The 24,167-nt window shown below is 38.8% G+C and overlaps 1 long non-coding RNA gene across 2 annotated transcripts; it reads right to left on the bottom strand.

Annotated features, from left to right (window-relative positions):
- Window positions 1-12,990: 12,990 nt before the first annotated feature.
- On the bottom strand, window positions 12,991-20,802 carry LOC121351899. Of its 2 annotated transcripts, XR_005954855.1 has the most exons (5): window positions 20,700-20,802; window positions 20,194-20,348; window positions 17,957-18,087; window positions 16,170-16,241; window positions 12,991-13,054 (listed from the first exon to the last, which is right to left on the bottom strand). It is a non-coding gene; the product is annotated as an uncharacterized LOC121351899 (long non-coding RNA). The 2 variants fall into 2 exon arrangements; XR_005954856.1 differs by lacking the exon at window positions 17,957-18,087.
- Window positions 20,803-24,167: the final 3,365 nt, after the last annotated feature.

The following is a 24,167-nucleotide window of genomic DNA, read 5'->3' as shown; positions in this document are numbered from 1 at the left end:
GGACTGTTGTTTCGCAGAAACTGGAAATTAAGAGTGATCTCACCTGATGTGTCTCTTGGAATAAAGGACAATGTTTCCCATGTGGAGAAAAGCGCTTCTCAATCTTTTACCTACGTCTATGAAGTATCGTGTGGGCAAGGGTCTGTAGCTAGCCAGAGTGGACCCCAACAGCCCAAGAAACACAATTCTTCAAACATTAAAAAATATTCTTCGATTTTTCAAATCAGAGGTTTTCTACAGTTTAGGATCAAGTGATTAAAATGATAACGTGCAGGAAGAACTGTAATTTAATTACAGGTCTTCACCCTTTCAGGATGTTCACTTTTGTAACGCCTGTGACATCACAAACTAATTTATATGTCCTGTCAAAGTCTCCCAAAATGAAATTAACCATAATATCTTGCCAGCCCTACTAAATAAATAAAATTGAGATAAATATGCTTTTAGGTTTGTTTCAAAAAAAGCATGAAGGCAGCAAAAGACCACATGTCTTCAATTTGCAAATTACACTTTGTAAGCATTTAGTTAACAAGAAATCTTTACATGTCCAGATACTTTTAAAAATAAATAATTGACCCTTTAATTCCCTAATCTAGTGGAATTAGATGGCTTGCTATATACACTCATAATGAAAACTTAGTTTTGTAAAATGTCAAGGGAAATATCTAAAGCATATATATTTCATATTTAGTTTCAGTAGAATTTTACAACAAAACAAGGAGAGTGCAGAGTAGTGATATTGATGGATTCTCCAGGAGCGGAACTATGAAACAGCATTTACAGCCGCACTGAAAAAACAGTTGCAGAGAGCAGTGACACATACACAAATGTTCTATAATGGTCTATGATTAAAAAGCAAAATAGAACATTACAAGAAGCACTGCCTCAGACATAAAAACTTACTTATGTGACCACCCTGCATGAACACTGCTCTACTTCAAAACAGAAATCCCACAAAAGGACATAAATAAAAAGCAATACAATAACCATTCTAGAAATGGATGTGTGTTGTGGACAGTAGGCTGTATGAGCCCAAAGCCATCAGTTCAAACATGATAAGCACACTCCCGTACATTCAAACAAACATTGCAAATTAACACACTCAGCCAAAAATACTTTTGTATCAGCTGTGACACAGTAGAGTACATTTTGGTAGGAAAAACAACTACAACAGTTGTTTGGAAAGTCATTCCACATTGTGTTCACAAGCTATTTACCTGAAAAGTCATGCTTTAATTCACTTGTATTTTTTCCAGCTATGGAGCTGGGCAGCATAACTGCACAGAAAACCACAGTACCTGCGCAGCACTACCCAACCTCCATTTCCACAAACACAATTCTCTCATCAGTGTGTACTTTAGCACTTCCTGTGGGCTGACGAAAACCTTGTAGCTCAAGCTAATGTCTTTCCTCCCCCCTCCACACTGCAGCACTCAAAATAACACAGGGTTTTCAGTCATAATATGATTCTGTATATTACGCAAAGCTGAATATTTGGTGTACTATAATCTTTAGGTAAGACCATGGGTGGCCCTTTTTAAAGGAAAGTATTTTTAATCATACAACTGGCTTCAGTGGAGAAGAGTGTTTTTAAATATTTCAGTGAAACACATAAGCACACTTTGCAGATGCGTCACTTAGGAAACAGATGTGTTGTTTCAGTGTTTCATAGTCAAAAGCTGTACTTTTCCATCTCAGGAAATAGAGGGCTGTAGTATTAATTAATGAAATACTGACATGCATTGAATAGAAGTATATCTAAACCCTTTAATGAAGGTGAAACAGGGCAGTCTTCCTGAATCTGAAGGTTGTACTGAGAAGCTACTTGTCTTAACTTGAGGAAAGAACCAATTCAGATACCTCACTTAAACCAAATTCAGCCTGCTTTTTAACACAGACTTGTTTCCAAAGCCTAAATCACTGATAGAAACTAAATCTGTGCATTAACAACATGCCAGAATACCCTATTTTCTGCTTATCTTAGAGAGACACAGATGACTATGATTGGCAAAAACTAGGAAGGCTGATTGGGGCAGAGGAACCTGCATGGGTGAACCCATGAAATTCTGTGAACTCTTCAAGTACTAGTGAATTTTTCTGTCACTTTTTGGAGATATAAATAAAAGGAAAAGGGCAAGTGATGATTTACTTACCATGGGTAAAGAGAAAGCACAAAGAGTAACAGACCTTCCTACAGAGTATTTCAGAAAGACATTGCTGAAGGTGAAAGAGAAGATCCCCCAGACAGTAAAATAACAGACCACAATGTTCTCATGTTATTCTTGATATAAACAGTACAGAGACATCACATTTCCACACAAAACTCCTTGGAGCTGAATGGATTGTTCTCTAGTAAGCAAACCCAGCAATTTTCTAGGCTAGATCCTCAACACAAGTAGCCTATACCACCAGAAATTAATTGCTAGTATAGCTTTTGCTCAAGGGACAGCCGAAGCTGGCAAAGAACTGTACCCCAGGACTTGTACCCTAAAGCGGAAATTAAATGACCACTTCCATAACTGTTGGCTCACATCAAAGCTATGAAAAGGCTTTAAACAGTAGTTTCCCTAATTACCAACTCTTTCTGCAGGCATTATCCCCTCACTGCCATAGCCCTGCTGACAAAAAGCAGGTCAAATCATCATGCAACATTCTTTGACTCTCAAAATACATTAAAGGGTAGTTCAGCACTTGGGGGAAACACTATCAACGTAAAAACTGCCAAAGAAGATGGCCTTACAACTTAAAAGCAACATTTTCAGCTGTGACAGTCATCAGATTATGCACTATTTCATCCGTTTCATTTCTGGAACTGATACAAAATATAGAGACCTCTGCAGAATACAATTCATAAATGCAGAAAGAAAACAACCACATTTAACTTCAACTATCCTTTTTACAGTAAATTGAATAAATAATTATTCATTTAGGAACAATAAAAGATCTGTTCAAGTGCTTAAAATCAATGCTATACTGTAACAGCACAATAGAGCATGTGACTGTGTTTCATATTTAAGATTAAATAACATTCAGATTTTAAAGCAAACTGAATGCAGTTTCAGAAGAATTATTAGGAGAATTTAAATTGCTTGGCTGTGTTACATTTGGAGAGAAGGTTACTCAATACTTAGTTTCGTTAACATGGTCACCGACAAAAGAAACTCTTGAATTCTATTTAAACAGACTTGCAGCTTAGTGAATCTGAGGTAAACTTTAGCCAGGAATTCTCATGTTTCTAGGCAATTAAATTTTCTGGTCCTGAAATGGTAATTACTGCAACAAAGTCAGAAGACCTCTACTTACAACTTAGTAATCTATAAAACACGAGTTGCTGACTTAGTAGAATTAAACATTCCCTAAAAACATGTAATTTTTTTTTTTTTTTTTTGGTAATAAATATAATGAACTGGCTCCTTACCAAGTACTAAACTCACTGGTCTAAGCTACCTGGAAGTATCATACTTAAATATTAGGATCAGAGATCATATTTTATGGCCTTCCCTGTATATGCAATTTGACAAGCAAAAGACAGAAAGGGGGAGTTGTTTGTTTTGGTCTCTGAGGTTTTTAAAAAACACATACAGTACACTTACACCTACTTTAACCCTAATGCAACTGAAAAATCAAGAGTTTTCAGTGTGCAAAACAAGGTGCTGCTTTACAAGAGGCACATGAGAACCAGGTTAGGCAAGGGAGAAGGTGAGAGTTTTTCTTTGGTTCGCGAAGGTTTCACTAATCTTATTAAGGGTTTATAAAATAAAACAGAGCCAGGCTTCTCCGTGATCTTCAGCAATCTGGATATGTGTTATGTGACCTTATACAACTCTCACACAAATCACTGAAATCTAGAATCCCTAAATATGTGAAATGAATGCTTAAATTTGGCAACTAACCTCACAAAGAGTAGTCTTTTCTACCCTGCTGCCACTTTTCAGAAGAGGAAAGCTTTTTATGCCACTTTAAATTAATGCTTGACCAAAGTACAAGTAGGTCAGCCATCTACTCTGTAATCTAAATTGGACTGAAGTTCAAGGAAGTGGGACAAGAGGCCCTATGAGCTGACAGTTCTTGCTTGCACCATCACCATTGTGTTTTTGCAGTTAATAAAGCCGTGCCATCACTGACTGTGGAGCACTGAAACAGCAGCATGTAACCTGCATATGGGAAACAATCAAAAGACAGAAAAAAGAAAAGTAGACAACCCCAACCAAGTTCAATTTAGTGCTCTCTCAAGGGCAGAGTCTGTAAAATCCCGCTATTGAAAATTCAAGCACACAAGACTAATATCAAATAAGACTAAAGTTGATCACAGTATTGAAACAAAGTCTTAGTAAAAGCAGGAATTACACAACTGCCTTTCTTGTCATATATGCTGCTAACTTCAGAATTTTAAATGGTTACACAAGGATTCTCAATCAATTGCTACTAAAGGTACAATAACACACCTTTTCTCTTTTTGAATTTAACTTAACCCACATGTCAGTAACACCCACACTTACAAAACACCCACAACAGTTGTAACAGCTGAGAAAAGCAGGCACAAATAGCTTCAGAATAAAGTGATCAAATCTCTTAAGCTATTTAGTTTACTATAAATCATTCTACACATGATCACAAAACTGCTTAATGTTAGACTCCAGAAAGTCTGGAGCCATTATATTCAAATGCAACATCATCTTTTAAATGGAAATAGAATTCAATTGGTATTTTTGCATTATGCATAATAACATGAAGCAATCTCAACAGACCAAAGTCAGTATCATGTAATACAATCATTCTGAATTATGACATCCAACTTGCACACACTCAAAAGGAACAGCTTGAACTGGAATTCTAACATGTACTTTGTGCATAAACCATATGTAACGGTCTATATGCACACAAATATATAAACCCATATATAAGCTAGAGCCTTAGCCTAGAGCTGTTTTTAACACATTGAGATTTTCAGTCATCGTATAAAAGGCACTACCAGGGTCCACCTCCAAGGGATTTTACTACCTATCACTAGCTAGTGATCTCATGCTTCTGGGTTCAGCTTGAATGTCTCACTAGGTTCCATCCCACATTTGCCTCCCAAGGTTTGTATTTGAGCTGACAGCTGGGATATATCCAGTGCCTGTCCAAGGCCAGGGTGGGGTGACAATGCACAGAGACAGAACTGCACCATGACACTGTGGGCAGGGCTCTGTGTCCCTGCTCACAATAATATCTCAGCCAGTGCTCTACAATAGTTTGTGGTTACTGAAATGAGTCACCTGTCTACATATGACTGCCATTATAAAGCCGTATCTCCATATGGCTCGTCAGTTAAGAGGCTGAGCAGCAAAGGAATCAAAAAAAGGATTAAATTATTCAACAGCTGAAACAGCTGCAAGATGAAAGCTTCAATTATAGAGAAATATCTTCCAAGTTTAACTGAAAATAAGACTTCTATTTCCCCAAGAATAAGAAAACCAAGGGATGTGCTTATTCAATGAATAATAAATTTCACACTGACCTATCTTTATCTTACAGTAGAATAAAATAGATGTATAAGACTTGGAAATACTGCAGAAAAAAGCATTAGACAATTAAGAAAACATGACAGAAATTGCATACAGAAAAATATTATTTATAATATTTTACAAGCAACACATATGATACTTTTCATAATCACACTCTTTAGCGTCACAATTCAAGTCAAGAACATTTCAGCTGAGAACACCTGTGAAACTTAAGTATAGATATTTCTCACTTCTGGTTCTGAAGCTTAAAGCCTTAATATATAAACATTGTGAGAAAAAGTAGGCCCATCTCCAGAAAATCTCCTAAACCCACAAAGCTAATGCCCCCTCTAGTAATAAACAGTACCCATGGTAACTCCTTGGTCACTTCAAGCTTTCTGGAGAAGGCGAGAAGTTTCTCAAACCCACAAAGAGAATCCCTCCAGTAACTCCAGCCATGAGCTCATTAACACTTGTTCCTAATGAAGGCAGCTCAACAGCTGAAGAGTCAGGGTCACAAGGAACCATGATTCACACAATCATGGCTCCGATGATAGCTGTTTCAAAGTTGGTTTGTCCTTACTCCCAAAGCTTAAGGGTAGAGAGCACATGAAGGAATAACTGTAAAAAATATTTTAAAACTATACTCTGGAGTATCTACTAAGGTTATCTCAGAATAGGCAAAGTCATGTTTAAGACAGATGTGTAACTTAAAAAGAGAAAAGTAAAGGCACAAAAGAGAGATGGTGAGTATAGCTGTAAGGGTTTTCTTGTCATTAAGTATTATTAACCTGTGGTATAATATATGAAGAGTACACAGACAAATACTCCTATAAAAGTTTCTTTCTTTCTTTCCTTTTGTGTTTAACTTGAAATTCATTTTATACTGAAAAAAATCTGTGCAACTGTCCATATCTGAAGAATAAAAGAGCTGCTTCACCAAGACAAAATATCTAGCTGATGCGTCAGTTACCCAAAACTATAAGAACAGACAGTACAATTAAAAACCAGCTATATGTTACTTCTAAAAAAGAGCATTGGTAAAGAATTTGCTATGTGGAGTATTCAAGAGCTTAATGACCTTGATTCATTAGACAACATGCGTTTATTATCTATCTTGTGATTTATAAAACTGAAAATGAAATGTCCAACTCTTGGCACCTTTCAACAAATTGCCTACCTTTTCCCCTTATAAGAGCTATGAAGAATTTGAATATTCAGTATATTTCATGGGAAAACACCTTCATATCTACTTTATCACACTATCTTAAAAAGCCTGTAGCCATAATTCCAGCTGAAAATGCCAATTTCAAACCAAGGAAGGCTAATGTTTATTGATCCTGTCATAGACCAGTGACACTTTAGCACTGGAAATTCTGCTCATTTGAGTCTGACTATTGATGATCTAGTTAACTGTGACAGAGGACAGTCTAGCAGACTTTGTTTTCATCAGGAAAAAAATCCATTACTTTTCAGGTCCACAGAAGATAAACGTTAGTTCTTTTTGCATTTTTAATGTCAGATTTTAATTGGGAATTTGACACAATAACTGATGAAATTGGGAAAATATGAGGATTATGGTAAGGGTCACAGGATCCTGAAAATTAGTCCTGGGAGCAGATGAGGCTGGACTACTCAATATCACTTCAGAGTGTTCAACAGCCACACTTTTCTACAGTAATCAGATCCCCCAAGAAATACTTCAGCTGCGTATTTGTCAAGTTATGATGATCACAGAGCTATGCAGCAGCCTGACCTCTCTTTCATGGGAAAGGGAGCCTTGCTGAGATTACCCAGCACCCTGTCCTGTCACAGCTTCAAAGTGTTCAGGGGTGGGGACTCTACAATCAATTATCTACCAATTCACAAGACATCACTCAACTTCTGAAAGACAAAAGCAACAGTGTCATTCTCATGGCCAGTTACATTTAGTTTGCTTTTTTACCTTCTGCACACACACAACTGTAGTCCATTTTTCTTTTTTCTTATGCTGAAGTACAAGGCCACACAGATGAATCCTGCAGCCAAAACCATTCACTAATCCTTTAACTACGAATTCTAATATGTGAAGACAAATTTTATGGTACTGGTACAATACAAAAAGTTCACACTATACTTAATTCATGTAATGACATAGGTCTTTCACTGTGGTCCATTGTGCATGACATAAATTGCAGATACTCAGGTAATTAGGCTAGAAAAAACACTCATTTGGTACACATACTCAACAATTAGTCTTTGTCCTGGCCATGGTATATCCTGGTATAACTACCTGCTCCTTATCATACGAACATATATTTATTGTAACATCCATTGGCATGACATAAAGCTTTAAATCCAAACTATTTCAGATTTGCATTTCTACCACTGACACCTGAAACTCCTTTCAAAGGAAGGCACCCGTTCTTTCAGAAATATTTGTGTGTCTATTCTTATTGATACACAAATTGAAGAATTTTAATGACACCAAACCAGTCTAGCCAACATTTTGTTAGAACTAACATCCACCTGCAGTTCAGCTGTAAGCACTTTTTCTAGAAGAAGATACAATAGTTGCCATAAAAATCTTCTGTTGGTTTTCTCTCTGAGGCTCTCAGTAATGATAATGGTAACAACCTGGAACAATTTAGAACTGCAGCTTAACTGTTATGCAATATCAGAAGAGTCCTACGGTTTTTTCAAAGTTCTCCTTGAACGCCTGTGTGAGAATATATGAACTATATCCCTACAAGATTCACCAAATAAAGATGTTCCTAAAGATAGCCTTTTCAACCTAAAAATAGTGCAGCAATAAAGAAGGCCATTTGAACAGGTTTAATGCTGGCTCACAGCTATGACTAAGTCCTAGCAAAATGAGCTTTAAAATTACTTTTACTAACTCCCCCCATGGTTCCAATTAACAATCAAAATGCATCACCACTGCCCATTTTCTTGTGTCTGGAAAGGTGAAAGTCAATGGAAGACAGCACCAGCATAGACAGATTGAAAAAAGTTCCTCCTAATGTCACGGATACAAAGTAATCTGGACACAATTATGCAGGAAGGCTCCTTTTAGCTAGGAGAAAAACTTCAGGCTCAAGGGATCCAATATATCCAAGTACAAAGCCAGCACTTTTGCCTATAAGTTAAAGGCACTGAAAGCTTGTGCAAATTTTGAAAACCTCTAAATATTTTACAGTCCTCTAGTTAGGACATTTCAGCAGTAATATTCCAGAATATATTCAATGATTTCAGGATTTGGAGGCAAGTTACTTCCATAAGGCTTACTCAGCTTAACACAGATAACAATTCTGTATCAAGTTCTGAATTCCAGAGAAAACCAAAAGGAATCAAATAACAAATTCTTAAATGAATTTTCAGATACCTAACTTCTTGCTTGAATATTTAAGTTTCAGCAGCCTAGCTTTAGACAAAACTCCAACCTGTTGCATTTTCATTTTATGTATTTGACGTATATATGCCAAATACCTACTTGTACTTGTCTTTGACCTGAGATGATTTCCCCCCACCTTAGGATAGAAAAACAACAGGGAAACAAGATATAAATGTCTTTTTAAGCTTATGTGATTGGACTTCCAGGAGCTCTTTCAGTATTCACAGCTACATAAACTCTAACATCAAAGCCTAGGTGCAATATGCTATTCTTTGCACATTCCAATAATTCTCCTGAGCCGCTTCAGCTTCATAAATAGAGAAAGTAGCTCAAATTTAATTCATTCTGGGAAGCAATGTGAAGATTCCTGGAGGATTGCAACAACAGTTGACAAGGCAATTTAAGAAGAGCTGTAAGTTCTACATTGCCAATTTCTCCCCATTTGCAGGGTTGAACGCTGCACAAGTTAATTGGTATTGCATTACAAAGAGAGTTTCACAAGACGTTCATAAAAGCTTTTTTTTCTGAAATGACATTACATAACTTCGTTCTCTAACTATTCTATAACTGCAATAAAAAAATTGAAGGATTAATGTGATACATTTTTCCTTGGCAAATTCAAAACATATTTTGAGAAGTGTGCTTATAAAATCTTCAGCTTTCAAGAGCCAATTTGTACAACAGATTTTGATGATATTTTTCCTACCTAATAAATTGCATTCCAGTGAGTACAGATAAATTAGATGCTTTACACAACCCTGAAAATTAAAAAAAAACCCAAACACACTATAAACTTCAAAACTGAAATACTAGCATCATTCACAACTCAGACAAATCATATCAAAAGATATTATACTGGGATAGCAATACTCACTTAGAAAACATAGTATTTTATCCATCTGTATGAAATAATCCATATGTGAAATAAATACTGCAAATGCAAAAAATAAAGCAAAAACCAAATAAAATACCTTTAGATGTACTTAAAAACCTCCACACCTGTTCATTTATTTCCTGCTGTGCAGTAAGACACCTTTGTAGTGACATACAAACTTCTAAAATTATTACTGTAAAACTAGTAATTTTGTTTAGCAACACATTAATTACATGCTAAATTTAGTACTACTTTTTCTTAATTACACAAAGTGTTTCTCCAATGCCTAACAACAAGTAGAAACAAAGGTGCTTCCTATCCAGCCTCTTTTGCAAGAAAGGAGAGGAGGGATAAAGGAGAGATCTCCAATCACAGTTTTAGTTTCTGTCCAGGGTTAGTAAAAAACCCCAGCAAAGTGGATCTCTGTAGAATCAAAAACAACATCATATTTCATTATACTAATAAAAGTATAAAGCATAGAAACTATAGGTTATCTTGCATAGCTCAAAATAAATTCAGAATCACTGTATGATATTTGTTTCATCTATTTGTGTTTATCAGTTATGGATCTGTTTGGGACTGACCTGACAACCACCAACATTGCACAGCACAGATTTTACGCATGGCATCACACACCAAGGGATTTACATTCTACCAGAAACTATGGAATAGCCTATGCTAAACCAAGAGCTAAAAATACAGTCATTTGATACAGACTAAATCCACAGGTTGCTCTCTGATCTAGGGATGCAACAAGCCAAAGCAGAAGCAGCTGCCTATATACTACTCTGGACAAAGAACTTCTTAGCCAAATTCAAACCAATTTTATGATCAAATCTCATTTCAAGTAAATTTTAAGGTTCACATACAGATCACTTAAAACTATATGGATTGTCCTTTAATTTCTTCAAATTTGTGTCTACGAACATAACTAATAAATTTGGTCCTAGCTCAATGAAGAGACAAGACATTAATGATATCCCAGGCACCTCTACCAGTGCAGACAACAATTAAACAAAGAAAACCACAAAATGTTCTGCAGTACTATTCTAAGATGTTCTCTGATAGCCAACCTAAGCACCTGCCTAAAGAAAAATAAATCTGCTTGTATAGTACTTCACTCAGAATAGCCAAGAAAGCAGATTGGACAGTATCACAGAACAAAAGTAACCTAACTAAATCTACTTCTTGAATTCCAGTAATTCTAAAAAAAAACAAAACAAAATAAACAAACAAAAAAAAACCCAAACTAACAAACCCAACCAACAAATCAACCCAAAAAAGACCTCAAAACCAACAAAACCTAAACAAAATCCACCAAATTAACAAAAAATCCTCAAAAAACCAAAAAAGCACAAAAACCAAACACCCAAAAACACAAACCCAAAGAAGTTTTAGTAAGGTAGGGAAGCAGTTTTTCAGTCTAGGAAATTATAGCAATAGCATGGGGTTTTTGTACACCCAGATTTTACCCTGGGAGAATGAAAAAAAAAAAAAAAAAAAGGAAAGACAATATTAACATTATAAAAACACACTTCATTCTTTCCACAAAATTGCATCAATTTTGGAAATTAAATATTGAATTGACATTCAAAGCTACTTCTTCAACACTTAGTTTAACAATAATGTGCCAACAGATTAATCTAAATAATTTCCTAAACAATTATTAAGCATTCACTTTTTTTTCTGTAAATACTGTATTTCATTACATAAGAATAAAATATCAGCATTAAACCTTAGAAACACCTACATTATTTACAAGGGAATATTCTAAAAGTAAAAAGTCAAGGACTTTTGGCTCCTTTCCACTTGGAACTTGTTTAAATTTAAAAAGTATTTCAATTGTTGTCTTCCACTCCAAAATATTTTAAGCAAAAAAAAAAAAAAAAATCAAGAAAACACCTACAAGTTTACCTTTAAATTGATGAACTGAATATAATTTTATACTTATTTTCTATTCACCTATGCATTTAAAATTGATAAAAATCAAGAAACAAGTTCAAGCATATCTGCAATTCCCTTAAGTAGACAGTGTAAGGGTAGAGTGTGAGTGAAGAAGAGTCACATCTTTCTCGGTTGTATTTCAGCAGTTCAGGTAGCACAGCTTCAGCTGCCAGGGCAAACAGCAATGTTGCATTTATAACCATTAAATTTCCTTTCTTTATTACACCTGACCACCTTTGGCATGCATCTGATTGTAAAAACATCTGTTTACATTCAACATTCACTTTACAGGTCAACTTTACAGAAATTATTCATAGCACTCTATAGCTCATATATAGCCTGATCACTTTGTTATGGCATAAATTCATTCCACTGACAGTGATTTTGATATTGTTTGCGCCACATCCCCATCATCCCTCCTGACCCATCCCTATGCCATCGATTCTGTTTGGGAAGTTAGGTGCTAAGATTTATCCAGCTGAAAATGACTCTGCAAAAATAAAAAAGTTTCTTGCTGGACCAAAGAACCGAGCCCAGACACAGCACAGCCAGATAAACACAACCACCACGGGGTACATAACAAGAACAAATAGCTGAGTAACAGTGAAAAACTCATTTCCTGTTTTAGTCACAACACAGACTGCCACTGGTTTTGACGTAACTTATCACTGTGATTAGAAGCAGCAACAAACTTTGGAGCCAGTTTAACAAGATACAAAATGTTATGCTAACACAAAGAAAAGGCAAGTACACAAACCACACACAAGATGCCCTTCAGAAAAGGCTGGCACCCTGAAAGAAAAGCAAAAAGATTTTTTCATTGCTTATGTGTAACCAGCAGACATACAAGAGATTATTGCCTTTGGGAACATAAATCAAGACCATCTAATAACACTGAAACTTCACTGTACATGTCACACAGCTTAAGAGCTTGTATGTGATTATGTAGAGAGAGAGGACTGGTCAAGAAAGGAGTGGTGACACTTTGCAATAATATTCATTTTTCATTTGAAATATTAGCAACTTTAAAGAACACTTAATACTCCACAGAGTTTCTGCACCACGCCAGCACTAAGTGGTATCCACTAGAGGCCACTAATGCACACTGCACAACACAGCACACACAGCTCCATCTGCAACGAGCTGCTGTGGGAAGGTGAATGGCACATTATTGTGGGGCCCTTGGGTCCCACCCATGTATCTTGCATGTTTCACCTTTCCAACTGCAAAATTTGTATGGGATTTATAGGTGACAGTGTCCTAACTCAAACAGCACATTGCATTCACCATGCAGGCATTCCATGCATCCATACCTCAAAAGAGAATGGATGACAGAACTAGAAGTCATCCTGTCCTGAGAAGCTCAGCTTCGGCAATCTGATAAAACAATATTACTTCAGCATTATTTTAATATTACTATACAATATGAGAATAATAGATAATTACACAAGACTTCTTTTAATAGCTGTCCCCAAAGCCACATTAGAAGAAGAAAACCACACTACCTCTAGAAACACCTCTATATGAAGTGGAAAAGAGGGGAAGTTCATAGTAACAAATATAACAAAAGCTAGAAATGACAGAAGATAGCAGAATGAATACAGAAATAGTTGTATTGGTAGACTGCAATTATAAAACTCCTTTATTACAACCTTCATAATAATGCTATCACTCACTTTAATGTAGTAACAAGGCAGAAGATGAATGCTGACAAATAATCTTATCTGGGTGGTATGATTATCAGCCTTCAAATTAGAAATTAAAAGGACTTAGGAGCCCAAACCAGGTTTTATTCAAGAATTTTAAAATACTATTTGGGATGCTCTAGCAGGCTCAGAACAAAGAAACACCCTGACAATGACCAGGCATTCCCTCCTTCATGCTCCTGAAGGGAGCCTTTCCCCCCATCCTTGGAAAATTACCTGATGTGGTACAGAATAACCTCCAGGTCCTGGCCATGCCCCTCCTGCCTACTGCATAAATTAACCCATCCTGGCCAGAACCAGGATAAGTCAATTAAAACACAACAAGTGAGATTGCATCTGAGCATACCAAGATGATAATTATTATTACATAGTAAAAACAAAGATACTATACAACCAAATCCTTAGCATCACTTTCTTTTCTATGAGGACACCATACTGAGTGATGGTTTAGTTATTCTGATCAAGATACAGAATAATACAAGCTCAGTCTGATGCTACATTTGTTTTGAGCCCTGAAAAGACAGAGTCAAGAAATATTACAAAGCTGGATGTGTTAATCAAGTTACTGCTAAGCTATTTACCATTATTATTGGTGACCTGTAAACAGATCGGGAATCGTGACTGATCTGCTGCCCAGACAAATTTCAAAAAAGCCTGAGGAAATATAAAATAAGACCAAAATCAGTGCTGATAAACCTATCTGGACTGTTTGCTGAAATGAACACAACCTAAAGATCCTAATTTGCAATTCACATTGGGCTGTACAAGACAAAGTTTAATTTCCCTATCTCATAAATATGAACTAATATTTTAAGCATCAAGTTTGAGGAATTCTGAAATGGAGCAGAACACTCAGCTGAACATGCTCAATGAATTTTAGGATATAAATAAAATGCTGTTAGGTAGCAGCTAGAAGTATATATTATCTGACTATACATCAGAGAGATTACCCTGTTAGGGGCAGCAAGACTAATTAGCTAACTGGGCACCTAACAGGGTTATGGTAGACTCTACATCCATTTTACCTAAAGGGGAAATTTTTCTTTGTGGATTATCAAATTCCAACAGGGATCCATTCACACAAATCTTATGGATGGTCTTTTTCAGAAAAGATCAGATGATTACAAATGGTTCTTTCCTGGATTAAAGTCTATTAATCATTCCTTTGCATTTCTTCTGCATACTATTAGCAATTGGATAATCAACCTAATTACATCTTTTAAGAGCAGCAGCACTTAAAATCTGTTTAATTAAATAATAATATCTGAAAATGTCTACAGAATGCTAATGCGTGATCCACATACCAAAACTGCCTATACATTAAAACCATCTCCAACACATGCTCCTGAGGATACAGCCAAATTTTCAGCCCATGGAGGACCCCACAGTGGAGCCATGAAAGCCCAAGGGGGACTGTGCCCCTCCATGGGTAGCCCAGGCTGGAACAGGCTCCTGGCAGGACCTGGGACGCTGTGGGGTACCCACACTGGAGCAGGTTGCTCCTGAAGGACTGACCCCCGGAAAGGACCCACACCAGAGCAGTTTGTGAAGAACTGCAGCCTGACAGAACTCACGTTAGAGAAGTTTGTGGAGAGCTGTCTCCTGTGGGAGGAGAGAAAGAGTGTGAGGAGCAAAGAGTAGCTGAGATAAACATGTGAAGAACTGACTGCAATGCCCATTCCTTGTCACCCTGTGCCACTCAGGCAGAAAAATCAGGAGTGAAGTTGAGCCTGTGAAAAAGGAAAGGGTTGGTTGAAGGTGTTTTAGGATTTGGGTTTATTTCTCACTACCCTACTCTGATTTGATTTGCAACGAGTTAATTTCCCTGAATCGAGTATGTTTTGCCCGTGATCGTAACTGGAGCATGATCTCTCTGTCCTTATCTCAACTTGTGAGCCTTTTGTCTTAGTTTCTCTGCTCTATCCAGTTAAAGAGAGTGACAGAGTTGTTCGGTGGGCAGCTGGCATCCAACCAGGGTCATCTCACCATAGGTCATCAATGACACAGGAACAGAATAAAACTTTTTTTTCACTTAGCTTCCCATTAGAACTCTGTTTGCTTAAGGCAGCATGGAAGTGTGCTTTGGGAAGTGGTACTATGAATCAAAAGTTATTGGTTGATCATTCTTTATGTGGTGGTTGTTACTACTTTCAGTTGCACCAGCTTTCAAAAACAACAAAAACCTCAACTCTCAGAGCTCGAACATAATAATCAGTGAGAAGGCAATACTCCCAGGTGTAGGTGTAACAGTTTCTAAGAATTTAATTGCCCAAAAGAGGGAAAGCCAACGACTCAATTTATTTCTACCTGTATCTCAATGACACTAGACTGACAGCATTCTTTATATGAAGCTCTCTAACACACAAAAACTAATGAAAAGTTGTGTAAAGGAAATGGTTACCCAGTTTCTCCTATATAAAACAGCGTGTTCACATTTTGGAATAACGGAACTGTAACCTCACTCAACACAGCAAGAACTTAGGAGTAATTCCCTTCAAATGAATTCCCTCTAGACATTAAAGCAAGCTGTTCAGCACCACCTAGAAATTAAGCACAATTATATGTTGACCAGATTACTTTGAGCACTTAGATTATTTCAGGTAATTGAAAAATGAGTTTTGAAGCTTTTATCTTTAGCTATTAAGGGATGAAGAGAACCTGAACACTTCAGAAAAAAAAATTTTTTGAGAATATTATTCAAGAACTGTGGAAGTAAGCATGCCTACAAGCTGATATTGCATACATGTGGTTCCATTAAATACAGAGTTCATTTAACAGATCTGTACCTGTTTATTATCCATTTATCATTTCTCCCAAAAAGAAAGCAGCATTGTTCCACTCAGCAGGGAGGTAGGTATCTGTCAAATGGCCAAGAAAGCCTCAGTTAAGGGAGATGATGAGAGATTTAAGTCAAACCAAAACCATGTCCCATTTGTCCTATTACTCACTGCAGATTATTTATTGAAATCTGTACTTCACACTACCTCTTTTAAAAAGGGCATATTAAGCATATTCACTCTGCACCTTTTATTTAACTTATTAAGTTAGAAATTAGAAAAATCCCCAGCTCATTATATTCTTTGTCATATTACTTTAAAGTTAATCAGTATGGCTGCACATCTGCCATTGAGAATTAAAAAAAGTATTTTAAAAAATTCTTATTTTGATATTCACCTACTATTGCTATGCCAGGTAAGAAGTTCTGTGCAAGCTGGTTTTGTAACCCAAAACCCTGGCTGTGAGATGCCAGGCACAAAAACTCTGCTAGACCTTTTGGAGCCCAGTCAACATACACATTTTGTTGCCACAGTCACCAGGTGGCAATAGATCTACCTGGTATGTGGGAGAGATTAATGTACAATCATACATTAAAGTCAGACTTATAAGCCCCGTTTGTGCTACTCATGCACAAAGACACAATAAAATAAAACAAATAATATCACACTTCTGCAACAAGGACTTCAGGATGAACAGTACAGTTATACCAAGGTCAGCCAGTTTTATTAGTAGCAAATTACTTTATACCAGAAGCTAAGAGCTTGCAAGTACAGCAGGACTCCATGATACATTAATCACAACAGGCATAAGAAGATACTTAGAACAGAAGAAGAATAGGCATAGAAGACATAGAAGATACTTAGAACATACACATCCACAGGGTCACAAAGTCAGAGTGGTGCCCATTTTCAGGGCATACACTATGTTACAGTTACAAGTTTATATCAAAAGAAGACAAAAAATCCAGGCTTTTTGGTTTCAGTAAAACCCTGTCAAAGAAATATTTAATAATACCATAGAGATTTCTCATTCGCACCATTTCTGCTGTTTATATTGCAGTCTGTCAGTCACTGCTCTAGGGTATGTGATAAAAGGCAAAGAAGGGAGTTTAAAATTTTTGGTCTGTAGATACCTTGGAATTAGTTCTTTAAAACAGAGTTCTACACAAGCAGAAAGGATTAACAATATGCACTGGCTCAAAGCCAAACTGCTTGAGATACAGTTTTCCAATACTATCAAAATGTTTACAATACCTTGTGTAAGCCAGAACAATTTTTAAGTATTTGCATAATCTAAAAATTTGAACCAAACCACCTTACTTAAAGCCTAAGAGACATTTTCTTTTTGCCTTGGAGCTCATTACTGTTCTGCGTTACAATAGCCATATTAGTTCTACCCCTATTTACTAATTAGGGCTGGGAACCTCCTCAAATATTGACACATCCCGTCCACCAAGATCCACAGGACTCTAAGCAAGTGCACCAGCGGCTTAAGCAGAATACCTCACACTCCAAGGAGCACTCATCAAGGCAGATTCTAGACCAGACCATTAGAGAAATTTGGATTATTCCTCTCCTCTAAGCAAGACACCTTAAAGGATAACACATAAAGGAACAACATTCAAGTCTTGTGACAAATTGGACTATGGAGACTGTGGAACCAATTACAGGGTACAGCAGCTGTTTTACTGTTCACTCCAGGTTATTCTCCTCAACCCCAGTGAGCCAACCAACCATGTAACATTCATATTAAATACAGCATTCTATTCAATCACAGAACACTTAGCTCGGTTTACCTCAGCACAGTTACATCACTCTTTTAGTTCCTACTTCTTCCTTTTCATCTCCTGGGAACAGTTCATCATTACATTAAGTCAAAAATCAGTAACTGGGTTTAGTCGAAAGAACAGTGTCACCTCTTGAAGTTCTGGGGATTACGACAGAGTTTGAATTAAATCCCATGTTACAAAGAAGTTGTTAATCTTACAGACTAGTCTTAAATTCAAGCATTAGATACTTCATTCCAGGCTTCAGGCAACAAGAAAGTCATTAAATCATAGTATTTTTTTAAAAAGCAGATATTCTAAGAACTAAAAAGGCACTCATGTATTAGTTAATATGGATGTTTTAAAAAATATATTAAAACCAAACCAAACCAAAAACCACCTTCAGTCGGCATCTACTCTTCTCCTGGCTTAATGCTTGAGAAGATGCAGTTTTTCCAGGAGCTGTTACACTAAGAAAACCAGACACCAACTCAGAAACAGAAAGCTACCTTTTAGCTACTTTGTATTACAACACAAATTTGTACAAGCACAGGCAACTTTTGACTGGCAGCACTGCTAAGCATTTCGTCCAATTCCTGCAATGAGCACGGAATTTTCTTAGCCTTCATTTACAGGCTACCTATTCAACCCACAGTCACCTTCAGGCTCATTTTAACCACAATCAGGGAAGCACAGAATTGACATACGGACATTTTTAAGCATGTAGCTCAATCAGCTCTAGAGCAGGAAAGGGTGTCCATATGCTCCACAGACAGACCACGAGAACAAAACTTCTCATTCCTGACACTAAATCATCCAAACATGTCACCTGCTAAAAATAACAGGTTCACTGATTTCAGACCAACATTCAAGTGGCTTGTCACAAGAAAAGAACGCAGACATCTACCCACTAGAAAGATATATCATCTAGGTATTTTCTGAAGGCATTGTTTAAAAACATTCATAGACCAAAATCAAAAAGCCATTTTATTATGATGGTATTTCAAAGGCATAAAAAAAGAAAAAAAAATCCAGATTTGTAAACGACTTCCCAAAGGGAGTTTGGAGCATTTTAGCACAGAACAGTCACAGCAAGGTGGCACCTGCACACCTCTTCTGCTCACCACACTGAAGCTGTGGTGAACAGAGATCAGGGATCTCTCAAATGATGCTGCACTGTGCTCAACAGACATGCTCCTTATGCAAATATGTGGTCCTGTTTAAGCTGATTCAGCCATAATTAGCAGAATAGAACTACTATCTTTAAAGGCAAATTGCAAGTTTGACAAAGTATAATTTCATGCAGGTACAGGTATAAAACAGCGACCACATGAGCATTCGGTGTTAATAACCTTAATAGTAAAGAATGCAATTAACACGTTTTGACCAACTGAAACACAGCTGGCAAACTCTTTTAGTTTGAGAATGATCCTTTTGTTGCACTAAAACCAGGATGAAAACTCAGTTCTTTACACAATGCAGCCTTCGCTATGCCTCTTATAATAAGGCACTACTATTGTTTTAACTTTTAAAAGGGAAAGGGTTTTGGCTTTAAAGAAGAGCTGAACAGATGCTGGCACGAAATCCCAATTAGAAGAAGGGAATCCCTCACCCACTCCCCAATAACAAGACAGAACAGTCTCGTGGCAGCCTCTTAAACAGGAGGTCGTGGAAGACAACAGAAACAAAAGTGCCTAGCACATTCACGGCTCATTTTTTTACCCCAGACTGTGTCAAATTATCAAACTTACACAAACAGGCATAGGAAACACAAGGAGTGGTGAACTAGCTTTAAATTATCCTAGCTAATCTACAGTTTTAGTCAAGTAATTCAAGTGTTTAAAACTGCAAGACAGCATTTAGTTTTCAAAATGTTCGGTTTACAAAGGAAAGCGTATGCCACTTGCGTCTGTCTGGCTTCCTTTAGTGCTCAGGCAAAAGGATGTCTAAATCTATCGGCTTCTGAGTCACTCCAAGCAGAGACAGCTGAGAAGGACAGATACAGTACCCATCCTGTTCTTCCCTAACTAGGTAGCCTCAGTGCACATAAAGAGATGTCTGTCTCTCACACAGACGTTTTGCTCTGGGACATGAGGAGATTCTTTCCATAGGCCAAAAAAAGGAAAGTTAAGATAGAAGGCGGCAACGCCAAGACCAAGAAGCTTGACTGAGCTGGGTCATTACCAGTACTCAGGAGGGCCTGAGCTGTCTAAAATCTCACTCTTCCCCCGTAGAAACATCTCCTCCCACCAAATTAGCATCGTTACCTGCCATCATCCGGGGCGCCGGGATTTCAAAGCGAGGAAAAATCCAGCTGCTCAAATTTAGGACTCCATCCTCGCCTTCTTTTTTTCCCCAAATCAAAGCCGCCACCACCACCGAGTGGGTCACTAAACTTCCCCGAGCAGGGAGCTCTCCCCTCCTACAGGAACCGAGCCAGTGTCGTCATCCCTCGCAAGCCCCGGCCCTGCCCTTCCCCGCCTGGCGCCGTGCAAGGAGAGCTTCACCTTCCCCGCGCCCGCCGCAGTGCCGTGGGGTGGGCGACCCGCATCCAGCGGGCTCCCCGGGGGTCATCCCCCGGCCCGGCCCGGCCCGTTCGGCCCGATCCCAGCACGGGCCGCGCCGCCGGCGCGGCCGTGGCACTACCGGCTCCCCCCGCCCCGACCCGACCCACCGCCCGCCATTGCCCAACGGCTCCGACGGGGATTACAACCCGGCCACCAGCTCGAGCCTCTCCCGAAGGCGGGACCCCGGAGCACGGAGCGGCCCTCACCTGCAACGCCGGGACCTGCCCGTCGCCCGTGCCCGGCGGGGGTGGGGGTGACGAGACGACGAGCGCGCGGCGGAACCGACCCGACGCCTATGCTCCGCTCGGCGCCGCCGCCCCCGCCCGCCCCCTGGCGCCCGCCCAGCCGCCTCCCCATTGGTCGAGAGCGCGGGCGAGCTCCCGCTCCGCCGCCGTCCATTGGCTCCCTGCGACCGCCAATCAACGTCGCTTCCCCCTCGGGGGTGGTGAGGGCCGGTGCGCGCGCCCGCGCCTGGCGCGCGCTCCCCGGTGGCCGTCGGGGACGGTCAGAGCCACGCGCGCGGCCCCGCCGCCCCCCGGCTCTCACCCCGGCGGGCTCCGACTGCCCCGGACGCGGCCCGGGCTCACCCCGGGGGCGGCGGCTGCTGCCCGGTATGCCCGGCAGCAGAATCAGCCAGGTGTCCAAGTGTAGGAGACCGTGACAGGAGCACTGCGGAACGTGGCAGGGCGCGGCGGGAATAACACTGCGTCCGTGTCCCGTTTCCACGGCGCGGCACCGTGAATAAGCAGATGTTGTTTTCCGAAGCGAAATGCGAGCGAGTTCACAGATCCCGGGAAGTGTCAGGGACTTTTCCGCGCCTGGCAGCGGTGCAGGCGCTGATCCCGCTCCGCCGGCACTGCTGCATGGGGAGCGCCCGCCCGGGGCCGGGCCGGGCCGGGCTCAGAGACAGGGGCCACCTCTGACATGGCACTCCTGGTCTGGTTACACCGCTCTCCACGGAGCTACGCGGTTCTCGCCCACTATCAGAACTGTTACTCACGCCTTCGCTTATCTTTCGGATGTATTTGTTTTAGACAGAGAACTATTTCAAGTTTCAAGCAGCAGCCACCACAGTGACCTTCCTTCGTCCCTTCAATCTTTGCCTTCGCCGCTAGTTTCTGCGTTTCCCCTCCATCTGCCCTTCTCATTGCTGTGCCTCCAGCGCTGTCCCCGGGGACAGCCTGGTTCGAGGACAGCAAAAGCTCCGGATGACTGGGTAGGGCTGCAAAACAGTACTTTCCTCTTGGCCGTCTTTCTTATGCAAGTCCGCATATAATCAGATCGGCGTCCAGTCTTCCTGTACTCTTTCACTCGGTCTGTGACTCATTAACTTTAGTTCACTTAGATTAGTTGAGCAGGATTTTAAGACCATAACACTGGGATAAAATTTATCTTCTGAATGTCCTTGACAAATGGATTGGAAATAATTGCTATTAACATTACTGCGAAATTTGGCCAGGTTGGTAAGCTTCCTAAGACTGAACATGATTTCTCCCTTCCCTAGCCTCCCTTTCTTCACTCTCCTATGTTGAAAGTTAACAGTTCACATTTGCGAGGAGACATCTTGTAATTTATTGTTTCTTACACTTCTGACCAGAGCTGCACTTTAGTTTTCTACAGTCTCTCTCATTAATGTGAGATCAAGCTTTCTTTACAGCACACTACAGGGGACATATACAATCATAAATACAGCTATTTCTGTAAGGAATTAAGCTTCTGTTTTGCCTAGAGCATTGACAAAGCTGGAAATTCTCCATGCCAACACACACACATATAGGTACAATACATTTAGCCCTTGTGTCATAGTGGAAAGGCAGTGTGTTATTTTGGGAGTCACCTTCATATGGAATTTCAACTGGTTCTGGCTTCCAAGGGAATGGAGATTGATTAGAAATGAGGAATTTACACAACATTTTTTGTACAAACAACTGGACTCAGATTTAGGCTTCTGTTTTGCCTAGAGCACTGATAAAGCGGGAAATTCTCCATGCCAGAACACCTAGACTTCCTTCAATCTTACATCAAAATAGACATTAATCTCTTTGTTTGCTCAAATAATGCTCAAACTTGTTCAAAGATGGAAGAAACAGAAGAGGAATTCAGGGTAAATGATAGAACGGAGCTCATACTGCATGAAAGGGAATTCCAGTTTGGCAGAAGTCAGAATCTGCAGCCTGGGGTGGACTGGCACAGAAAATCCCCAACTATTCCCCACAGTTTATTGAATGCTACCACCTTGTGCCCCAAAACCACTCCACTGTGCACAAACCCAGTGCTGATTGATTGCATCTATTCTACTCCCTGTGAAAACTAGGGTCCATGGTTCTTATCTTAGGCCAGTTTGGGGACGATTATTGTAAAAGAAGTAAGAAAGGTATCTTCAGGTCCTGAGTCTGGTGGCACAAACTATCAGACAATCTTTTAACAATGAAGAAAATATTCTTCAAATCAGCTATTGCCATGTATTGACTTAGGTAAGCTGATGTACTGCTTATACATTATATGTATATATATATGTATAACATATAATTATTTATATTACATTATAATATGTACATGGAAATTGCATACAATTTCTTACTCTATTTACATATATTTTACTGTATTTCCATATATACACTTAGTTTTCAGTGTTTCACTTAAACATCTTTATGATTCAACTAGCATCTTTATAACTGCTACAAAATATGTTTATAAATGCTATGAAATAATTTTGGAGATAAAAAAAATCAAGACTATTAGGTGGAAAAAATAAAGCTTAGCAAAAGGCAATTTTTATGAAAATCTTAATTTGATATTTGTAAATTTCTCAAGGCGCCACTTTAGGGAACAGTATTTTTGAGCCTGCTAAATATTCTTTTCTGCTTGCAAGATGTTTTCTATCCTTTTGACACTTAAATGAAAAACGCCTAGACACCTCTGGAAGTTAGTAAGACAATAAAGGTTACCAGAGTTTTGAAAATACATTTTTAATTGCCAAGTTTTTACCCTGTTCAAAATGTAGTATTTGAAACAATTTGAAAGCAACATTATTGGAGTCACCTTAATGTACTTTTGGAATCAACACTATTGCTCTTCCTGTAAAGAAAGCAGAATTTGTCTGCACTGGGGTTAATATACATGCTTGTACAGCAATTTGACTGCATTACTTATAGTAACAGTTTAATGTCTGTATAAATATATACAGGACTTGAGGCTACATGCACTGAATAAATACATATAATGCACTTGAAAAACTGATTGGGGAAATACACCTCAAAGGTTAATAAAGTACAATTTCTTTCAATTTATCAAAATGTAAATTGGCTTTATGTATATTCAAAGATTACATTTTTCTCATAGTGAATTAAAAGAGATTAGTGGTCTAATTATATCTATCATCAGTGACGCAAGATCCCAGCAAGATGACACTATTATGATGCCATAAATAATTTACTTATTTAGAGAATCACACTCCACCATATTAATAATTTTGATTTCGGTACTTTGATTTTTTTTCCTAAGTATTAAAAAGCAGTTGTTCTCTGTACATTTTCAGTCATCTTAAACATGTGACATCCAGTGAAAGATTACCTTAATCTTTTTCCTTAGAAGAACAGCTGACAGTCTCTCCAGCCCCACTGGTGAGCATTTGATTCAGACTGCTAGGAACAGGACAGGAAGTTTGTGGGGAA

This window comes from Pyrgilauda ruficollis, unplaced genomic scaffold (genome assembly GCF_017590135.1).
Source record: "Pyrgilauda ruficollis isolate IOZ18807 unplaced genomic scaffold, ASM1759013v1 scaffold179, whole genome shotgun sequence".
Lineage (NCBI taxonomy): Eukaryota > Metazoa > Chordata > Aves > Passeriformes > Passeridae > Pyrgilauda > Pyrgilauda ruficollis.
This window is presented reverse-complemented; position numbering and strand designations above follow the sequence as displayed.